The 19,239-nt window shown below is 49.1% G+C and overlaps 1 long non-coding RNA gene across 1 annotated transcript in view; it reads right to left on the bottom strand.

Moving 5' to 3' along the window:
• LOC146074482 (uncharacterized) overlaps positions 1 to 19,239 on the bottom strand; it is a 129,985-nt gene that overhangs the window by 81,514 nt on the left and 29,232 nt on the right. The window lies entirely within an intron of this gene.

Raw genomic sequence — 19,239 nt, 5'->3', positions numbered from 1 at the left:
TCCCGTTATGTATCTCTGGCACACATCTCTGCGTATGTAGGGCCCTTTAGTCTTGGTTTAGGCAACACCACAATACAACACTATTCTTATAGAATACACATATTAGAGTTTATTGATTAAGCCGATGCTTGTAAAGTAAATAGCTATTAAAAGTAATGGCTATTTACATTGCAGACGTAAACACTCCCAGTGGCTACTCATTGTTTGTTTATTCATATGTTCCAAACTCACTCAGCAGCCAACATTGAAAGAGTAGGACTTTTCCCTGTACAGAAACTTTTATGACCAATGCATTTATTAGATGTTTAAGTCCACAGCACAACTCAGTGCAATTGGTTGTGATGAACTCGCACCTATGAATCTTTTCAGCAGTCACCACACTTTACAACTGCCTAAACTGGCATAAAGTAGTCAGTGTCAAGGCAATTGCACCCTTTTCACCTAATTGGATTGAGCCCTTTGTTTGGATTGTTCAACTTAATTAATATCTAATTATTTTATCTTACTAAATTACAGGCATTCTTTATATCAGTATAGATTGTATAATTAAATAAGTATTACTTTATTTTAAAAGCATAACACAGCATTAAACAGGTAATTTAGCAAGAAAATACTTTTCAACACTTTGGGTGACATTCTATGCTATGCGCTAAATGCGCATGTTTAATTCGCACACCACATCGCCGCAAATCGCCTATTTTGAAATCGCATTTTTCAGCCTAAATGCGCATATTTTATGTGATGCGCATTGGAGGCTGAAAAGTGTGAATAGGGGCGATTTGCAGCGAAGTGGTGCGCTGTTTTTAGTCCTGAAAATGTGCGATTTTCATGTCTGAAAATCGCACATTTGCAGGACAGCGCAAGGTAGTCAAAAAAAGAACCGAGCGCGGGGTCCCCCGCCCGAGTGTAACCAGCCCCGGGCTCACTGAGCCGGTGCTGGTAACATAAAATCAGGGTCCCCGACAAATAGGGGTCCCCCTGATTTTATGAAACCAGCACCGGGCTCAAGGTCCGGCGCTGGTTCCCAAAATACGGGGGACAAAGTGACTAGGGGTCCCCCGTATTTTAAGAACCAGCACCGGACACAACCAGCCAGCAGGGTAATGCCACAGCCGGGGGGAGACTTTTTATACAAGTCCCCCCGGCCAAAGCATTAACCCCCTGGCTGGTCAGCATGGGCAGGGGTCCTGGGGAAGTGGGGACCCCCCCAATGAAGGGGTCCCCCCCCCTCTAGGACTTACCAGCCCATGCTGATAGTCCTGGGCTGTCCCCGATGCCCCTGGCCGGTGGGCATCGGGCTGATGATTTGTGTAAAAAAAAAATGTCAACTATTGTTTTACACTGGCGAACTATGAGTCCCAGCAAGCCTACCCCGCATGCTGGGACTTGGGGAACCACAAGTCCCAGCATGCGGGGCATTAAAGTGCCCGCTGGCACTTGTAGTTCTGCAGTGTAAAAAATAGTGCACAAAATCACACTGACACCCTGTAAAATAAAACTTTAATACACACAAAACACACACACACACTGATACTTACCTACCTTGAGCCCGTAGGTCGGTCCCTGGATCCTGGATTCGTCCTCCGGGGCTCCAGGGCAGAAGAGTCCGGTTCCGGGGCCTTGGTCCTGGTTCCGGTGCTGGTCCTGGGGTTCCGGGGCTCCTGGCGTGAAGAATCCGGGGTCCGGGATCCGTGGTAGTCCAGAGGGGTACCTAAGGAGGGAAATCCAACTCACCTGCTCCCCGGCGGCGACCTCCGGTGACAGCGCTGCTCCCGACTGGTACCCGGCTTCAAGGAGTTTGTCCGGCGCTGAGATGTTTCCTCCTCGCCGTCTCTGAACAGAATGATTTCTCGGCCAATCAGGAGCCGAGAAAGTCGGCTCCTGATTGGCCAGAAATCATTCTGAATATAGACGCAGAGGGAGTAACATCTCTGCTCTGGATGCGCTGAGATGTTACTCCCTCTGCGTCTATATTCAGAATGATTTCTGGCCAATCAGGAGCCGACTTTCTCGGCTCCTGATTGGCCGAGAAATCATTCTGTTCAGAGACGGCGAGGAGGAAACATCTCAGCGCCGGACAAACTCCTTGAAGCCGGGTACCAGTCGGGAGCAGCGCTGTCACCGGAGGTCGCCGCCGGGGAGCAGGTGAGTTGGATTTCCCTCCTTAGGTACCCCTCTGGACTACCACGGATCCCGGACCCCGGATTCTTCACGCCAGGAGCCCCGGAACCCCAGGACCAGCCCCGGAACCAGGACCAAGGCCCCGGAACCGGACTCTTCTGCCCTGGAGCCCCGGAGGACGAATCCAGGATCCAGGGACCGACCTACGGGCTCAAGGTAGGTAAGTATCAGTGTGTGTGTGTTTTGTGTGTATTAAAGTTTTATTTTACAGGGTGTCAGTGTGATTTTGTGCACTATTTTTTACACTGCAGAACTACAAGTGCCAGCGGGCACTTTAATGCCCTGCATGCTGGGACTTGTGGTTCCCCAAGTCCCAGCATGCGGGGTAGGCTTGCTGGGACTCATAGTTCGCCAGTGTAAAACAATAGTTGACATTCTTTTTTTTACACAAATCATCAGCCCGATGCCCACCGGCCAGGGGCATCGGGGACAGCCCCGGACTATCAGCATGGGCTGGTAAGTCCTGGAGGGGGGGGACCCCTTCATTGGGGGGGTCCCCACTTCCCCAGGACCCCTGCCCATGCTGACCAGCCAGGGGGTTAATGCTTTGGCCGGGGGGACTTGTATAAAAAGTCTCCCCCCGGCTGTGGCATTACCCTGCTGGCTGGTTGTGTCCGGTGCTGGTTCTTAAAATACGGGGGACCCCTAGTCACTTTGTCCCCTGTATTTTGGGAACCAGCGCCGGACCTTGAGCCTGGTGCTGGTTTCATAAAATCAGGGGGACCCCTATTTGTCGGGGACCCTGATTTTATGTTACCAGCACCGGCTCAGTGAGCCCGGGGCTGGTTACACTCGGGCGGGGGACCCCGCGCTCGTTTTTTTTTTTATTTAACCATTTGTTTTATTTTTTTACAGCAGAACCCTGCACGGAACATTGCGATCTGTGCAGGGTTTTGCCTAATTCGCCTAACAGACCCAGGTCTGAAATTAGTGCGAAAATTAGTCACTTAAAAAAATGCGATGTGCAAATGCGCATAGCATTAAATAAGCGACTTGTATACTTTTCTGTGCGCAAACATCTGGATGCGATAAAAATGCGAATTAATCTCGCATTTTTATTCACCAGACCTTAACGCACAAAATATGCGATTTCAGCCCCTATGCGCATCCCATTAAATCAACGATTTAATGGGAAAATGCGATATCGCCATTTTGTGGTCTAATTACCGCAAAATAACGATAATCGCACAGCATAGAATGTCACCCTTTAAGTCCCACTTTTTTATCTCCAAATTAAGCACTACTAGAGATGAGCGGTTCGGATTCCTCGTAATCTGAACTCCAAACATAGGCCCCCGAGCCACCCGTGAGCCACGCTCACGAGTTACTGGCTTTGTTCGGAAACCTGAGCACGGCACTGCAGATTGTTGTGAGACGCAGAGTTTTTAAAGGCTTGGCGTCCCGAGAATTTGGCGCAATTTCCTGAGCACGCTTTCACAAGCTGCGCACAGCTCTGCAGTGCAGGGGTCTGGGCGTGTTGTGCAGAGGGGTGTTGTGCAGAGAGGTGTTGTGCAGAGAGGCGCTGTGCTGTGCAGAGGGGTGTTGAGCAGTGCAGAGGGGTTTGTGCAGTGGTATTGTACAACTCGTGTGTTAGGCAGGCTGTGTCAGTGCGCAGAGGCTGTCAGTCAGTGTAGTGGGGTACAGTACACAGGCAGGCTGTCAGTCAGCTTTTCTTTCTTTTTTTTTCACTGTGGTGTGCTGCACTGCAATCCAATACACCATATATTACTGTCAGAAGTTCCGTGTGTGATTATTCTGCCTCCACGCAGTGTTATACAAGCTGCGCATAAAAAAAAAATAAAACTGAAAAATAATTTTTCTCTTCTTTATTGTTTGTGTGTACTGCACCCCAATACACCATACTGATACTGTCAGAAGTTACATGTGTGATTGTTCTGCCTCCACGCAGTCTAGGACAAGCTGCGCATAAAACAATAAAATTAATGAATAAATGTGGAAATAAACGAAGTAAAGGAAAACTGCTACTTCTTTTTTAAACTTCAATAAAACAGAATTTGCAAAATGAAATAAAATCAAAAAATAATTTAGCTCTTTATTGTTTGTATGTACTGCACCCCAATACACCATGTGTTAATAACCAGCCAGCTTTCTGCAGACCTTGGCTAAAATTGAATGAAAAAAACATTGTGAGTTGTAAAGTGACATACATATAGTGGTAGATGCTGAATTAGTTCAGTAATACCATTCAGGTGCTTGAGGGAGGGGTTAATACTGAGTAAGTAAAATAGATATAGCGCTAGGGACCCCCAATATACAGAGAAGCCTTGACGATGGCTTGGGTGCATATCATACACCTGCGCAGGTATATGTAACCAATATCTCTGAATTCTATTATCATGTAGTGTTCAAGATTGGTTACTAATGCCATTCAGTGAGCTGAAGGAAACAATGTATTTTTTACTTACTCAGTATTAACCCCACCCTCATGCACCTGAGAGGTATTACTGAACTAATTCAGCATCTATATGTATGTTGTTAAGGCCCCCATACACTAGCAGATTTTGGTCAGATTTCAGCCAGATCAGTCGGATCTGGCCGAAATCGGACCAAAATCTGCTAGTTTTGATGTCCCCTCAGATCCGATGCGCGGTCCCGTGCGCATCGGATCTGCATCGGGTGGTCGGACCTGCTGCACGTCCGACCACCCGACTTGGGACCTAGTGGGGCGGTGCGGCGGTGGAGGGAGCAGGGGGGGCTGGGGACGCTGCGGGGGACACAGGCGGCATAGAGCCGGCCGGGAGCTGTCAGTAATGAATAAAAAAAAAAAGCCCATACAATGAATGGGCGGCCTGTGATTGGCTGAGCGCTCTCTCAGCCAGTCAGCAATTGGCTGAGAGAGCGCTCAGCAGCCAATCACAGGCTGCCCATTCATTGTATGGGCTTTTTTTTTTATTCATTACTGACAGCTCCCGGCCGGCTCCCCCTGCCCGGCTCTATGCCGCCTGTGTCCCCCGCAGCGTCCCCAGCCCCCCCTGCTCCCTCTACCGCCTCAACGCTGTCCCCCGCAGCGTCCCTAGCAGCGGGGGACACAGACGTGTCCCCAGCAGCGGGGGACACAGACGTGTCACCAGCAGCGTCCCCAGCCCCCCCTGCTCCCTCTACCGCCTCGCACAGATGCTGTCCCCCGCAGCGTCCCCAGTAGCGGGGGACACAGACGTGTCCCCCGCAGCGTCCCCAGCCCCCCTGCTCCCACCTCTGTAGCCCCCCCCCCCTGCTCCCCGGGTTTTTTTACATGTGATAAATCGAGACGATTTATCACATGTAAAAAATGGCACATCAAGTGCCAATCTAATCAAGCTCCCCCGGGGAGCAGCCGGGGAAGCTCAGGGGGAAGTCGGGGACGACTTGACCTAAGGACAAGTCGCCCTAGTGTATGGGGGCCTTTAGAGGCAGAAAGTAGCCTGCATTAGGAGGAGATGCAGGTCCTGATATGCCACATGGAGTAGTCTGGGGTTGCTCCAAGGTAGGTAGCTCTTAAGGCCGAGGTCCTGTGCGTATCAGATTGGAGGCCGGACATGATGCAAGTCTGACTTTGGACTCACATACAGTACATCCCAACATGACCCTCTCCAGGAGGGACACAATGCTCTGTTCCTGGACTTCCCTCTCAATGTAGGATTGCCATCACCTGTTTTGAACAGGTAAATTGAAAAAAAAAAAGGTGCTTCGCCACAGGTGATGGTAATCATACATTAAGAGGGAAGTTTAAAGGCCCCCATACACTATGCGATTTTCGGCCGATTTCATCCGATTGCGGGTGAAATCGGCCCAAAATCGCATGTGTTTGACATCTGATCTGATGCGCGGTCCCGCAGGCATCGGATCACGGCGTCGAACCTACAGAACATAAGATATATTGGAATCTGAGCCATCATGGGTGCTTTTTAGCACCCACGATGTTCAGATCCGATATATCTTTATATACAGCCCCCCTGTCTCACTAGCAGCCCCCCCCCCCCGCAGCCAATCAGCGGCCGCCCATTCTTTTGAATAAGATTTCTTTCTATTCTCCCGCCGCGCCGACGGTCTCTGCTCTGCGACGCCTGCGGTCCACGCCTGCACTACCTCCGCAGGGAGCTGGGAGCCATCAATGCGGGGGGGGGGGCGCTGTTAGTAAGACAGGGGGGGCGCTGCGGGGGACACAGAGTTGGCAGTAACAGAGCCGGGCAGGAAAAGCGGTCAGCGCTGGGGAAAAAAAAAAGCCCATACAATGAATGTGCAGCCTGTGATTGGCTGAGCGCTCTCTCAGCCAGTCAGCAATTGGCTGAGAGAGCGCTCAGCCAATCACAGGCTGCCCATTCATTGTATGGGCTTTTTTTTCCAGCACTGACAGCTCCCCCCTCCACCTGCCCGGCTCTGTCACTGTCCCCCGCAGCGTCCCCTGCAAGCTGCCTTAGCAGCACCCCCCTCCCCTTCTCCCCAGGTTTACATGTGATAAATCGAGACGATTTATCACATGTAAAAAATGGCACATCAAGTGCCAATCTTATCAAGCTCCCCCGGGGAGCTGCCGGGGAAGCTCAGGGGGAAGTCGGGGGTGACCTCGCCCTAGTGTATGGGGGCAGAGGCGTAACTACTACCTTCTGGGCCCCATAGCAAAATTTTGAAAGGGCCCCCCACCACAGAAGGAGAGGGTGACAGGTGTGTGTGGGGGGGGGGGGGGGAGATAGAGAGAGATTATATGGAAGGGACTGAGGTGTAAAGAGGAGGTTGTAGCAGAAGAGAGGGAGAAAAAGAGGAGAGTAAATGAGAGGAGATGGAGAGAGACAGACAGACAGAGAGAGAGAGAGAGAGAGAGAGAGACAGACAGACAGAGAGAGAGACAGACAGACAGAGAGACAGACAGAGAGACAGACAGACAGAGAGAGAGACATACAGAGAGAGAGCGAGAGACATACAGAGAGAGAGACAGACAGAGAGAGACAAACAGAGAGAGACCGACAGACAGACAGAGAGAGAGAGACAGAGAGACCTACAGAGAGAGACATACAGAGAGAGAGAGAGACATACAGAGAGAGAGAGAGACATACAGAGAGAGACAGACATACAGACAGAGAGAGAGAGAGATACATACATACAGAGAGAGACATACAGAGAGAGAGAGAGAGACACACACAGAGACAGAGAGACACACAGAGAGACAGACAGAGAGACATACAGACAGAGAGACAGACAGACAGAGAGACAGAGAGAGACAGACAGGCATACAGAGAGAGACATAGAGAGAGAGAGACAGAGAGAGTGAGATACAGAGAGAGAGACATACAGAGAGAGACATACAGGTGGAGAGACACAGAGAGAGAGAGAGTGACAGAGAGAGACAGACAGACAGACAGAGACATACAGAGAGAGAGAGACATACAGAGAGAGAGAGAGAGAGAGAGAGAGACATACAGAGAGAGAGAGAGACATACACAGAGAGAGAGACATACAGACAGAGAGAGACATACAGACAGACAGAGAGAGACATACAGAGAGAGAGACATACAGATAGAGACATACAGAGAGAGAGAGAGACACACACACAGACAGAGAGAGAGACATACAGACAGTTAACTCCCCTCCGACCCAGAGTTAACCCTGTCCCCCCCTTACCAGTATAATTCATGCTGTCAGTGCTGAGTCTTCCTGCACTGACAGCTCCATGTCTCCTGTTTCCCAGGGCCAGGCAAGCAGCACAGCGTGTGTCACGCTGGGGCTGGTCACTAGATAGTGACGTCAGTCCCCGGCAGCATCAAAGAAGGGAGAGGGGGGAAGGCTGCAACAGCCGGACCACCACATTCCCCTTCATTATGTAGCGCATCGTCGCTAGCGGGGGAGGGGGCAGAGGCACCACCGACACTGCCAAGCAAGCAGCACTAATAAGGAAAAAGGGTGCAGGGGATGCCTGCTGTGCTATGGGGCCCCCCAAGGGCCTGGGCCCCATAGCAGCTGCATCCCCTGCACCCTCCATAGTTACGCCACTGTATGGGGGCCTTCAGAACATGTTGGGTCATGTTGGGACTCATTCCCCCTCCTAGCAGCAGGGAGCCAGATCTCATACAATACGTCACATGCAGAAGGACCGCATTAAATGTATCGCATGCAATCCTGCCCCCTGGGAAGGTCACAGGCTGCTCAGAGTGGATCGGATGGTCTAAAGCTGGCCATACACTAGGGCTATTTGGATGCAATTTGTCACTTTTACAAGGCCTTTAAAAAGTGTTCAAATTGCATGTATTTGCAGGGCCGGTGCAAGGCACTGGAGCGCCCCAGGCGAGTCGGGGTGGGGGCGCCCCGGTGCCGGGGGGAGGTACCTGTCTAAAAAACTTGAGGCCCCGGTGTCCCTGCAGTGCTGCTGGAGCGGTCAGGGGTGTCCGCGCCGCCGCGCGCATAGCGCTAGTTATTTTCTATTCACTACAGGGACCCTGCCGGCCGCAGCCAGCTTTATACACATGACGGCGCCGCAGGTACTCCTGCGGCACGGACACCCCTGACCACTCCAGCAGCACTGCAGGGACGCCGGGGCCGCAAGTTTTTTACACAGTTCGCTGGGGGTGAGGGGCGAACTGCCGCCCTCCAGGTGCCGGCGCCCTAGGCAAATGCCTAGAGCTGCCTAGTGGTGGCGCCGGCCCTGTGTATTTGACATAAGGTGCAATTGCTCAGACTATTTCTGTCCATTTTAACAGGCTTTAACCCCTTAAATGGTATGCCTGGAAATTTTCCGGGCTCAGCTGCGCTGCCGCAGCGGGCTTCCCCGGAAAATTTCCGGGCTTACCACAAATATGAAATAGGTGCGCGCCAGTGGTGTCCAGGTGTGCACCGCTTGGGCACCACCTCTTGAGCCCCCCGTTACATCTCCCAGCCCCCCAATCACCTGTGCTCCGGTGATCATATGCCAGAGCTCTTCTAACCCCTGCCGCTCCCCCAGCCTCTAGCCGCCTGCCGCCATTCATTTTGCAGCAATGACGTAGGCGGCAGGCTCGGGGGAACTCAGGAGCACTCAGGCGCCCGAGTCCTCCCGAGCCGCCGCGGGACATCCCTGAGCCTGCCGCCAGCGCCGGAGCGAAGGTGAGGATGGGGGGAGCTCCTAATGATTTGTTGTGGTAGGATATGTGCCCTGGTAGGTTTGTCCTGCCCCAGCAAAACCCACCACTCAAGGGGTTAATATTCATCTTGAATACCAGTGTGTATGTAACCTAAAGATTTTGCCACCAAACAATAATAACCTCACAGTTTTGAACAATCATTTAAAGAAATATCCATAAAGCATACACACAAATGGGGTTTCGGATAGGTTTAGGTGATCTGTAAATATAGTATATTTCACTGAGGAATAAAAAAAAAAAAATAATAATAATTTTAAAGACCAAAAAGCTATTTTCTTTTCTCCAGCAGCAAGAAATCTCTAGAAACCGTCACAAAAGGAGACAACATATTGTTTCTCAGAATTTGAGTTGAGGTAGAAAACAGATTGCAAGGTGGTTGAGGATAATAGAGGGTTACTGAACGGAACATAATGAACAGAGGGCTCTTGTTTGAAATGTCCGTTAGTCAAACTGTTCAGGAAACCTGTAGGGAAATAGACTTAGGAATTACCTGCAACTACAATCTTCAATTCATTTACTATCCTGTATGCAGAAAAATATTTTTATTTGTGTTATAAGTTAAGATTAGCAGAACATCTAAAACATGATGAGAGTACGGCATTACAAAAAGACAGAACTGTTGTTACGCAACACATTTTTATTTGTTACAGAAATGAATTAGCACATAATGCACAAAGCAATATCGGGGAAAAATACTTTATAGTGATTCAGCCTACACCTTGCCTTCCAAAAAGAGTTGGGTAACCATAAAAGTTTATGAAAAAGTATATAAAGTACAAGTGCTTTGTGTGTGGTGGATCTTATTAATAGTTAGGAGTAAGAGCAAAGGAGCAGCTGTCACCTGAATAAAACCATGTTCAACAGCATGTAAAAAATGTGCAGAGATTGCTTAGTTGTTAATAGCATGTGCTGGCTTAATTCTAAAATCAGTGTAACCCAGAGCGGTCTATTAGCTCACCTCTACATGCTAAAGCAGTTAGTATTTTTCATACATGCAAAAACCAATTGGACTTCTTACATTGCAGTTTGTTCCAGGAGCAAATTGCATTTAAGGTGCCCCTACACTAGGGCGATATACATGCGATTTAGAAAAGAGATTGAATACACTGCGCTCACCTGTGAGGCACTTGTAGTGTGTGTGACTAAAAGTAAAGAGACAAATGAATGGATAAATAAAGGATTGAGAGATGAGGAGATGGTGTAAAAGTAAAAGGGAATTTATTAATCAAAATCAGGTTATGTTGCAGTAGGAGAATGTATGGAGTCCTGGTATTTCAGGACTAGGCCAGCGGGGTATCACTCCACGAGGCCTATTAGTGAGGTACAAGTTTGACCTATGTAAGTCCCTTTATAACCATTCTGCTCTTCTCTATTGATTAATTAATCAACCATTTTATTCTTTCAAGAACAACTATGCAGCAACAGCAGATCGTTGAATTGATCTACTGGCCACACACATAATCTTAAGCACACCTTCATTAGATCGTAATACAAACACATCAGGTATTAGAACCGATGATTATGCACAACCATCGATATTCACATATACTGCCTTCCTAATTAATTATTCATACACACAACATGAACAGTTCTAAGAATATATCCATCTACTGTGCTAGCTTAAATGTTCCCCACCAATGTCAATCAAGTATAATTGCTCAAATCACAATCAATTACCGTCCAGCCCACAAACCACTATATATACCGCTCTGTACAGACTATCATCATTCCTTGACAAAGGCCCTAGTGGCTGAAAAGCGTTGGGACACCTTATCCACATCCAGGACATCATCAGGACACCTCCCATCATCACCACCCACTGCCGCAGCCTCCTCCCATCCGGGAGTCAGAGCCCGCAGCACACTGTAAGGGCTGTTTCACACAGTACGGTTCCTGCCGCACGGTGAAATCCCGTACGGCCAGGGAGCCGTGCCGCACTCAGCAGTTGTGAATGGACACTATTGTGTCCATTCACACGGGACGGCCACGGCCCGGCCGCACGGCTGCAGCCGGATCCCCCCACTGGAAGGGACGGCTGCCGGGCTGTGGCCATCCCTGCCATTATAAAATTCTGAGTGCGGCGCGGCTCCCTGACCGTACGGGATTTCACCGTGCGGCAGGAACCGTACTGTGTGAAACAGCCCTAAGCCTGGCCAAGGGAGCCGCGATCTCGTGAGAGTGGAACCCAGAAGTCATGGCAGACAGAGACTGTGGAGCTGGGTGACATCGCACGGCTGTGTGTTCACCTGTGCACAAATCAGCTACATCAGAGCGGCAGAACTTTGAACTTTATCCGGTGAGAGCACTCAGCAGGACGCCGCTCACTGCCCTCTACACTTATTTCACAACACGCTACTGGACAATTACCGTCCTCATTCATTAATTTATTTATTCTATTTGCCGCATTGTATTACGTGATTTAACAGAAATCCACAGGACTTGCTCAGTTTTACCCAACTTTGCTGTGGATATTAGACTATTGCAGTAGTCCATTCCCCTATCCCCTTGCCCATTACAGACCGCTGCGGTCACCCACGCAATGACATAGGTTCCTACTAAAGGACCTATGGTTATAAAGGGACCTACATAGGTCAAACTTATACCTCACTAATAGGTCTCGTGGAGTGATACTCCGCTGGCCTATTCCTGAAATACCAGGACTCCATACATTCTCCTACTGCAACATAACCTGATTTTGATTAATAAATTCCCTTTTACTTTTACACCATCTCTCAATCCTTTATTTATCCATTAATTTGTCTATTTACTGTTAGTCACTACACAGGTGAGCACAGTGTATTCAATCTTTTTTCTATAGTCTACTACATAGGGTGTTTGGGACCCACCCAATATACTGCAGCTCCCTATACACTCCAATTAGACCTCCATATGGTCATATCACTAGGACGCACGCATACTATAACTTGAGCGTTTTCTACCTACCATCCACTACAATACATGCAATTTAGTCACTTTTTATGCGATAAATCGCATAAAAAGCATCGAAATTGCATATAATTGACAGCGGATCCAATGCGATGAATGGTCCCATGTGCAATGCATTGGAGCCTGCGAGTCGCACTGCTAGCAAGAGGGACCTGTTGGATCACAGCCAAGCCTGGAAGGCTTTGTTGGAATGGCATGCAATACATCATATGCAAAAGGACCTTGTATAATATATTCCATGCGATCCTCCACCCGGAAAGTCTCACAGACTGCATCTGGCTTCATTTAGGCAGAGAACAGTAGCGGATATTACCTGGAGGGGCTGCAGCCCATAGGTAAAAACTGCCACTGCTCTTAATAAATAATGACAAGACCATGTTATATGCCTTGTATCATGCTTCCTTCTACAGGAAAACAATGCAGTGGTGTATTTATAATGGGTGCAGTGTGTGCATTAGGTAGATTAGGGTGGATGCATATCATATGTCACTATAGAGTAAACCAGATTATTTTCTGCAACCGAGGCTTGAGAGTAGAACACTCATTGCAGTTTCTAGTAAAGAGCCAATCTGCCAGACAGGACAACTGATTTCAACTGACCTTTTGTCCCCATATTAACCTGGAAGAAGTTTTATTATTCAATCAAGAGGCATTCAGAGGAGGAAAACATACAAAAGGTATTATTATTTATCCTGTGCATTGTGTTGTACATTATTGAGAGTAAGCAGGAGGGAGAAAGAAAGACAGACATATCTCCCCTGCTAATACACATCAATGACTCATAAACCACAAGCTTTAAGGGGAGCATTCAATCTCCTACCGCTATTCCTGACAGGGGAAATAGCGGCGGGCCCTATTCAATGCTGTCTTCCCCGACAGCATTGAACAGGGATCTCGGCAGAACGTGCCTGACTTTACAAGCAGTCGGGCACATTCTGCCAAGAACGGACGGGAATTGTCGAGCTCCCTGCCGCAACTTGACGATTTCCAGCCACATCTCACAGCAACGCCCCATTTTCGGCGCACGGCAGATGGGACATTGAATCCCCCTGTCAATACAGCGCGAAGCCGGACGAGAACAGGACAGTGGTGACCCTGTATTGAATACCCCTAAAACTGTGATAGGTTTCGGTTAGTATAATTAATAACTAAGGAGACCGCTTTTTACTGATGTTCAAGCATGTTAATGGACTTTTTGTATGCATAATAAATTGAAATTAACTGTTCACTAAATTAGAACATAATATATTTGTGGGGGGGGGGAATTAAGACAATGGGTGACATTCTATGGGATGAGATTTGTGTTTTTTGGCGATTATTAGTAAAAAAAATGGCGACATCGCATTTTTTCTTGAAATCGCACATTTAATAGGATGCGCTAAGGGCCGGATATCGCATATTCTGTGCGATAACTCATGCGTACTGAAAGTGTTCAAAAAAATTGCACTTTTATCGCATCCAGATGTTTTCGTACAGAAAAGTATACAAATCGCTTATTTAATGGGATGTGTTTTCGGAAATACTACTTTTAAGGTGTCTAATAATCACACTTTTTTCAGACCAGGTTCTGTTCGGCAATTTTGCCCAGAACTCACTTTGGTCAAGTGCACAAATGGTTAATTTCAACACAGGTGGCCTCAATTTCACTCAGAAACATCCCTATATATACCCCAACATCATTAAGGACACCTGTGAGGGTTTGAGACATGGAGATTTTGCAGAGTGGTTTGGAGTAGCTGATTTGTGATGTGGCCCATTTGGAGGAGCTGCGCACCAGATCCAGGTACCCCCCCCCCCCCTCCGACTACTGCGTACCCCACGTATGTATCGTGCTAGGCTGTACCTGGACTCCCTCTCGGATCAACAGGTTGTGGGGATGTTTAGGCTGAAACGCAATAACCTGTTGGACTTATATGAGCAGGTGAGAGATGATTTGGACCCTTTCGGGGGGAGCAACTATGCAGTGTCTGGGCTGCAGAAATTAATGTTTACCCTCTACTATTTGGCCACAGGCTCCACTCAGTCTGTGACCTCATGGTCCTTGGGGGTATCACAAGCCACTTTCTCTAAGCATTTTACTCAAGTGTTACTTGCTTTAAAGAAGTTGTGGTGGACATACATCAGATTCCCACATTCTGAGTTGGAGTGGCAGGACCTCAGGGGGTATGATTCTTTTTAGCTTGACCTCATAGGACGTGTAGCAGACAGTGGTGGGGCTTCCTCCGCCAGTCTTGGTGGCCTCCTACAACTCCATGGCCATTTTACTTTTGAGGTGTCTCTTTATGTCATTGAACCTCTTCTTGACGTTTCTGACCAGGCGCTTGTGGTGACTTACAGCGTTCACCGCCTGGGTGATGTCCTTCCACATAGCCCTTTTACGCTGTGCATTGGTCTTGTGGTGACTTTTCCCCAGTAACCGGTCAAACAGGGGTATGATAGCCCGGACAAGCGCAGCATTCTCCTCGTAGGAGAATCTCACCTTTATGCCACTTTTTGTGCGGCCAGATTCAACCTCCTCCTCAATTTCTACCCCAGCCATGTACCCCTCCTCCTCTATGCCAGTGTCTTCCTCCTCCTCACGTCCATCTTCCTTCACCTCTGACATGTGGCCCTCCTGCAGCTGCTCTGGGGTATGGAATAGGTCCTGGGTATAGGATGGGGATGCCAGCGGATCCACCACTTCCTCCTGCTGGTCCGCCAGGGCCTTGCTGTGGCCATGCTGCCTGCCACACTGCTGCCACTTCCTGCAATGGAGGACGACCTCAGCAGTCCTTTGCTGCCTCTCCCACTGGCTCCTCTTGGCTGGCTGCTGTCACTGCTCCCTCTGCCACTCCTCACTCTGCCACCATCACCTCTTCCTCTGCTCACACTGCTCCTCTCCATGCTCCTTACTTCCTATCAAAGAGTGAAATGGCGCCAGTTCCCCTTTATATAGGGGGTGTGATGCATAATGGAGGGGACCTAGGTGGGCCAATAGGTTAGGGGGTTCTTAGTCATGCGGAGACAGTCTTGTAAATCGCACTCCGGTTGGTCCAAAACTCGCACATGACCGGCGGAAGAAATCGCACTTTTATGTGTCATAAAATTGCATCATTTCGCCGCAAATCGCACTACATCGCACTTTTCAGCCTCCAAAGCGCATCCCATTAAATATGCGATTTATTACTAAAAAATGCGATTTCAGAAAGTGCATAGAGCGGCGATGTGGAGCGAGATAAAAAAAATGCACTTTTATCTCATCCCATAGAATGTCACCCATTGTATCAAAGACTGAAAACTAAACATTATGCTGCTTTCCCACTGCAGAAGCGGGTAAAGACCCGGTATTGTTAAATGGGGTTTGGTATGGGACTCCGACAGTCGGGATCCCGACAGTCATTATCCCGACGTCGGGATCCCAACTGGCCAGTCAGACAGCATGGCGAGTGCAAAAAAGCCCCTTGTGGGCTCGCTGCGCTCGCCACACTGCGGGCACGGTGGCTCGCTACGCGAGCCACCTATTCTATTCTCCCTCTATGGGGGTCGTGGACCCCCACGAGGGAAAATAGCGGGTGGCCGTCGGGCACCCGGCTGTCAGCATTTTGACAGTCGGGATCCCGACGTCGGGTAAATGATTGTCGGGATCCCGACTGTCGGGAACCCGTCCGGCACCCGTTAAATGGGACTTTAAAAGGGGTCAGAGCCTGAAACCCCTTTCCCACTGCATGTTGTAAATGGTATATTACTGGTTATTTACCGTTTTTGTACCATTCACATTGCACCCGTTTTGAAAGGTACAAAAATGGTAATTCACCAGTAATATACCCCCGCTCCCCTGGTACCTGGCAGCAGGGCAGTGCAGTAGGCAGCAGCTTGCGAGGGCTCCTAGTCAGCAGGTCCCCCACTGATGCATGAAAGCACCATGCAGGAGCATGATGCAGGAGGAGCCTGCAGCTGGTGCACAGACAGCGGGGGCACTGGGGAGCAGGTCCGTGCTCAGGAGGAGGAAGCATTAGGAGATTGTCATTTCATCGGTGGGGGTCCCTGCCGCGAATGGGAACTAGTTGCCCCATCATTACATATGCACATATGTAATGAGATGCTAATTAAATATGTACATATTTAATGAGCGGCTCCGCTACTTCCCCTTCACGGCAGGGACACCCCCCCCCCCCCCCCGATGAAATGACAATCTCCTAATGGACCCACTTCCTCCTGAGCACAGACCTGCCCGGATCCCCAGTGCCCCCGCTGTCTGTGCACCAGCTGCAGCCTCCTCCTGCATCAAACTCCTTGCAAATGGAGGCCCAGCTGACACCCATTCGCAAGGGTGATTCGCTCCCAGGGCCTGCGTATGGATGTTACACAGTAAGTGTGGTACTTTCCCAACCACGGTCCTCAGGGCACACCAACAGTGCAAGTTTTAGTGATATCCAGGCTTGAGCACAGGTGTCTTAATTAGTACCTGAGTGATTCTGACTAAATCTGTGCTGAAGCCTGGATATCACTAAAACCTGCACTGTTGGTGTGCCTTGAGGACCGTGGTTGGGAAAGCCTGTTCTACAGGGTTGCCTACCTGACCCTCTCCTTCAGGGAGAAAATGCTCTGTTCCTAGAAGGAGAGGGCCAGGTAGGCAACCCTGACCTTCTAGTGTGTATGGGCCTCAGAGCCGCCTTAGGCATAGGCAATTGCATAGGGCATTTGAAATGATATGCAGCATGCCTATATTCTGTGTGTGAGTGAGACTGTATCTGCATATGAAATAGTGTATTCATGGAAATCACTGTAACATAGCATTCCGTATGCAGGTACAGCCACAGTCGCACACAGAATATAGGCATGTCGCATATCATTTTAATCATCGGAAGCTTCTTGTGTGTCCGGGTCACATAACAATGCAAATAGGATGAATTTTCAGCAAAAAAGGCACCAGACATCTGTAGCCAAGCAGAGGCAGAGGTCACAGTGTTAGCGGCTGTGCGAGTGCTGTCTGCGGGTGGGTTGGTTGTGCAATAGTGTTCGGCATATGTGTAAGGGGCATTATGTGTGTCATGTATAAACGCATTATTAATGTGCCACATATGTGTAACAGGCATTATGTGTCTCATGTGTATAAGGGCATTAATAATGTGCAACATATGTGTAAGGGGCATTATGTGTGTCATTACAGTATGTGTATGAAGGGCATTAATAAAGGTTGGCATAATGTGTAAGGGGCATTATGGTTATAAGGACATTAATAATGTGTGTCATGTGTAAGGGGCATTACTGAGTGGTATTATCAGGGGTGCCGAGAGAAGGAGGTAGGGGGTACAAATTACCCAGGCCAAAGTCTGATGGAAGGGCCCAGTGGGGGCACCCTCCCCTTAAGTGACAGCAGCAGCTCTTCTCCCTGCTTTGTGCTGGGTTGCAGTGTGGCTATGGAGGTGCTTAAAATACAATATTTTCTCAGGATTTTTTTCTAAGGGTATAATGTGCATAATGTGAGGAGTAATGTACATAAGGTAAAGTGGTACTACTGTGTGATGTAACGTGAATAAGGGACACCATAGCATGATATAATGTGAATAAAGTTGCAGTACTGTGTGGCATAATTTGAATTGGGGGTACTATTGTGTGGCCATGCCCCTTCCCAGCAAGAACACACACCTGTTTGGGCTGCGCATCGAATGTGTGCACTGTTTCTATTTAAAATATTGCGGGTAGGGGCACCAAAATAATGACTGCTATGATGAGGGTTGATGGTGCTGGGAAAGGGGAGCAGGGTCAGCGGCGGAACTAGTGGCGGTGCTAGGGGGGCACCAGCCAAAATCTTGCCTAGGGCGTCATTTAGGCTAGGGCCGCCTCTGATGTGCCTTTATGCAGAGGACTGATTTTGTCCATTTTCCAGCACTTACTCCAGAAGTAAACAGTTGATTGTAATTTGTTCCCAGAAATTTCCATTCCAACCAGCCAGATTGGAAAGATAATCTTGTAGTGTGTATGGGCCTTTCATTAGCACCTCAGTAACTTAGAGATAACCCTCTGTGCTCAAAAAAAAAAATGTGTATTACATACCTCCCAACATGACCGTCTCCAGGAGGGACACTTTGCTCTGCTCCTGCATGTTCCTCTTACTGTTAGATTGCCATCACCTGTGGTAAAACACCTTTCTTATTAGTAAACCTGTTCAACGCAGGTGATGGCAATCATACATTGGGCGGGATTTTCTAATAACCCCCGCTGCACATCGCCGGCATTCGCATTGGTAATAATCGCATATGCAGTAACATATGCGATTATGAACTCAAAGGCGATGGTCGGCGATGTGCAGCGGGTTCCATCCTCCATCCCTGCACCTTTACCAGACGAGCTCAGTTTCCTCCTCCCTGCACAGCAGGAGGCTGCCCTAATACAGGTGAGGGGGATGCGGCGTGAGACGCGAAGGAAAGCCAATAGATTTCCATAGGGATACGCCATCTAGAGCTGCCGCCCGCGGTGGGGCAGTGAAAATGTGGCAAAAACCCTGACAACTGGGTTTTTATGCCATTTTTTGTTTAGAGCATCTCATGATCTCACCCAGTAAGAGGAAAGTCCAGAAGCAGAGTAGTTTGTCCCTCCTGGCATGGGTCATGTCGGGAGGTATGGTTTTACTAATGTACAATAAGGAGTATGGTTAGGAAGCAGTAGGGCTACTGTAACTCCTCGGAACCAGTGATGTAGCTGTGCAGCACAAATGTTTCATTACATACATACAGAACAAGAGAAAACTCCCGCGTCTACCACCCAGACGCGGCGCAGTTGCCCTGTGTGCTGCTGTGCTTGGTGCAGATCCTGGCGCTAGCAGCAGCAGTAAGCAGCCCCTATTGCGGTCAGTTGTACATGCAGGGGAGGCGCGGTTACAGTACACAGGTGGCGCCCTCCTAACTTTGCCGCGAATACATGATGTAGGAGTCCCCAGATGCCACCGGTGGATGGGGAAGGGAGCTGATGGGCCCCGGCCTGGGTCCTCGTCTCCAGGGGCGCTATGGTGGCGGTAGCAGGG

Source organism: Crinia signifera, chromosome 4 (genome assembly GCF_055691185.1).
Source record: "Crinia signifera chromosome 4, ASM5569118v1, whole genome shotgun sequence".
In the NCBI taxonomy this organism is placed as follows: Eukaryota; Metazoa; Chordata; class Amphibia; order Anura; family Myobatrachidae; genus Crinia; species Crinia signifera.
Note: the sequence above shows the minus strand (reverse complement) of the source record. Positions and strands in the feature narration are given on the sequence as shown.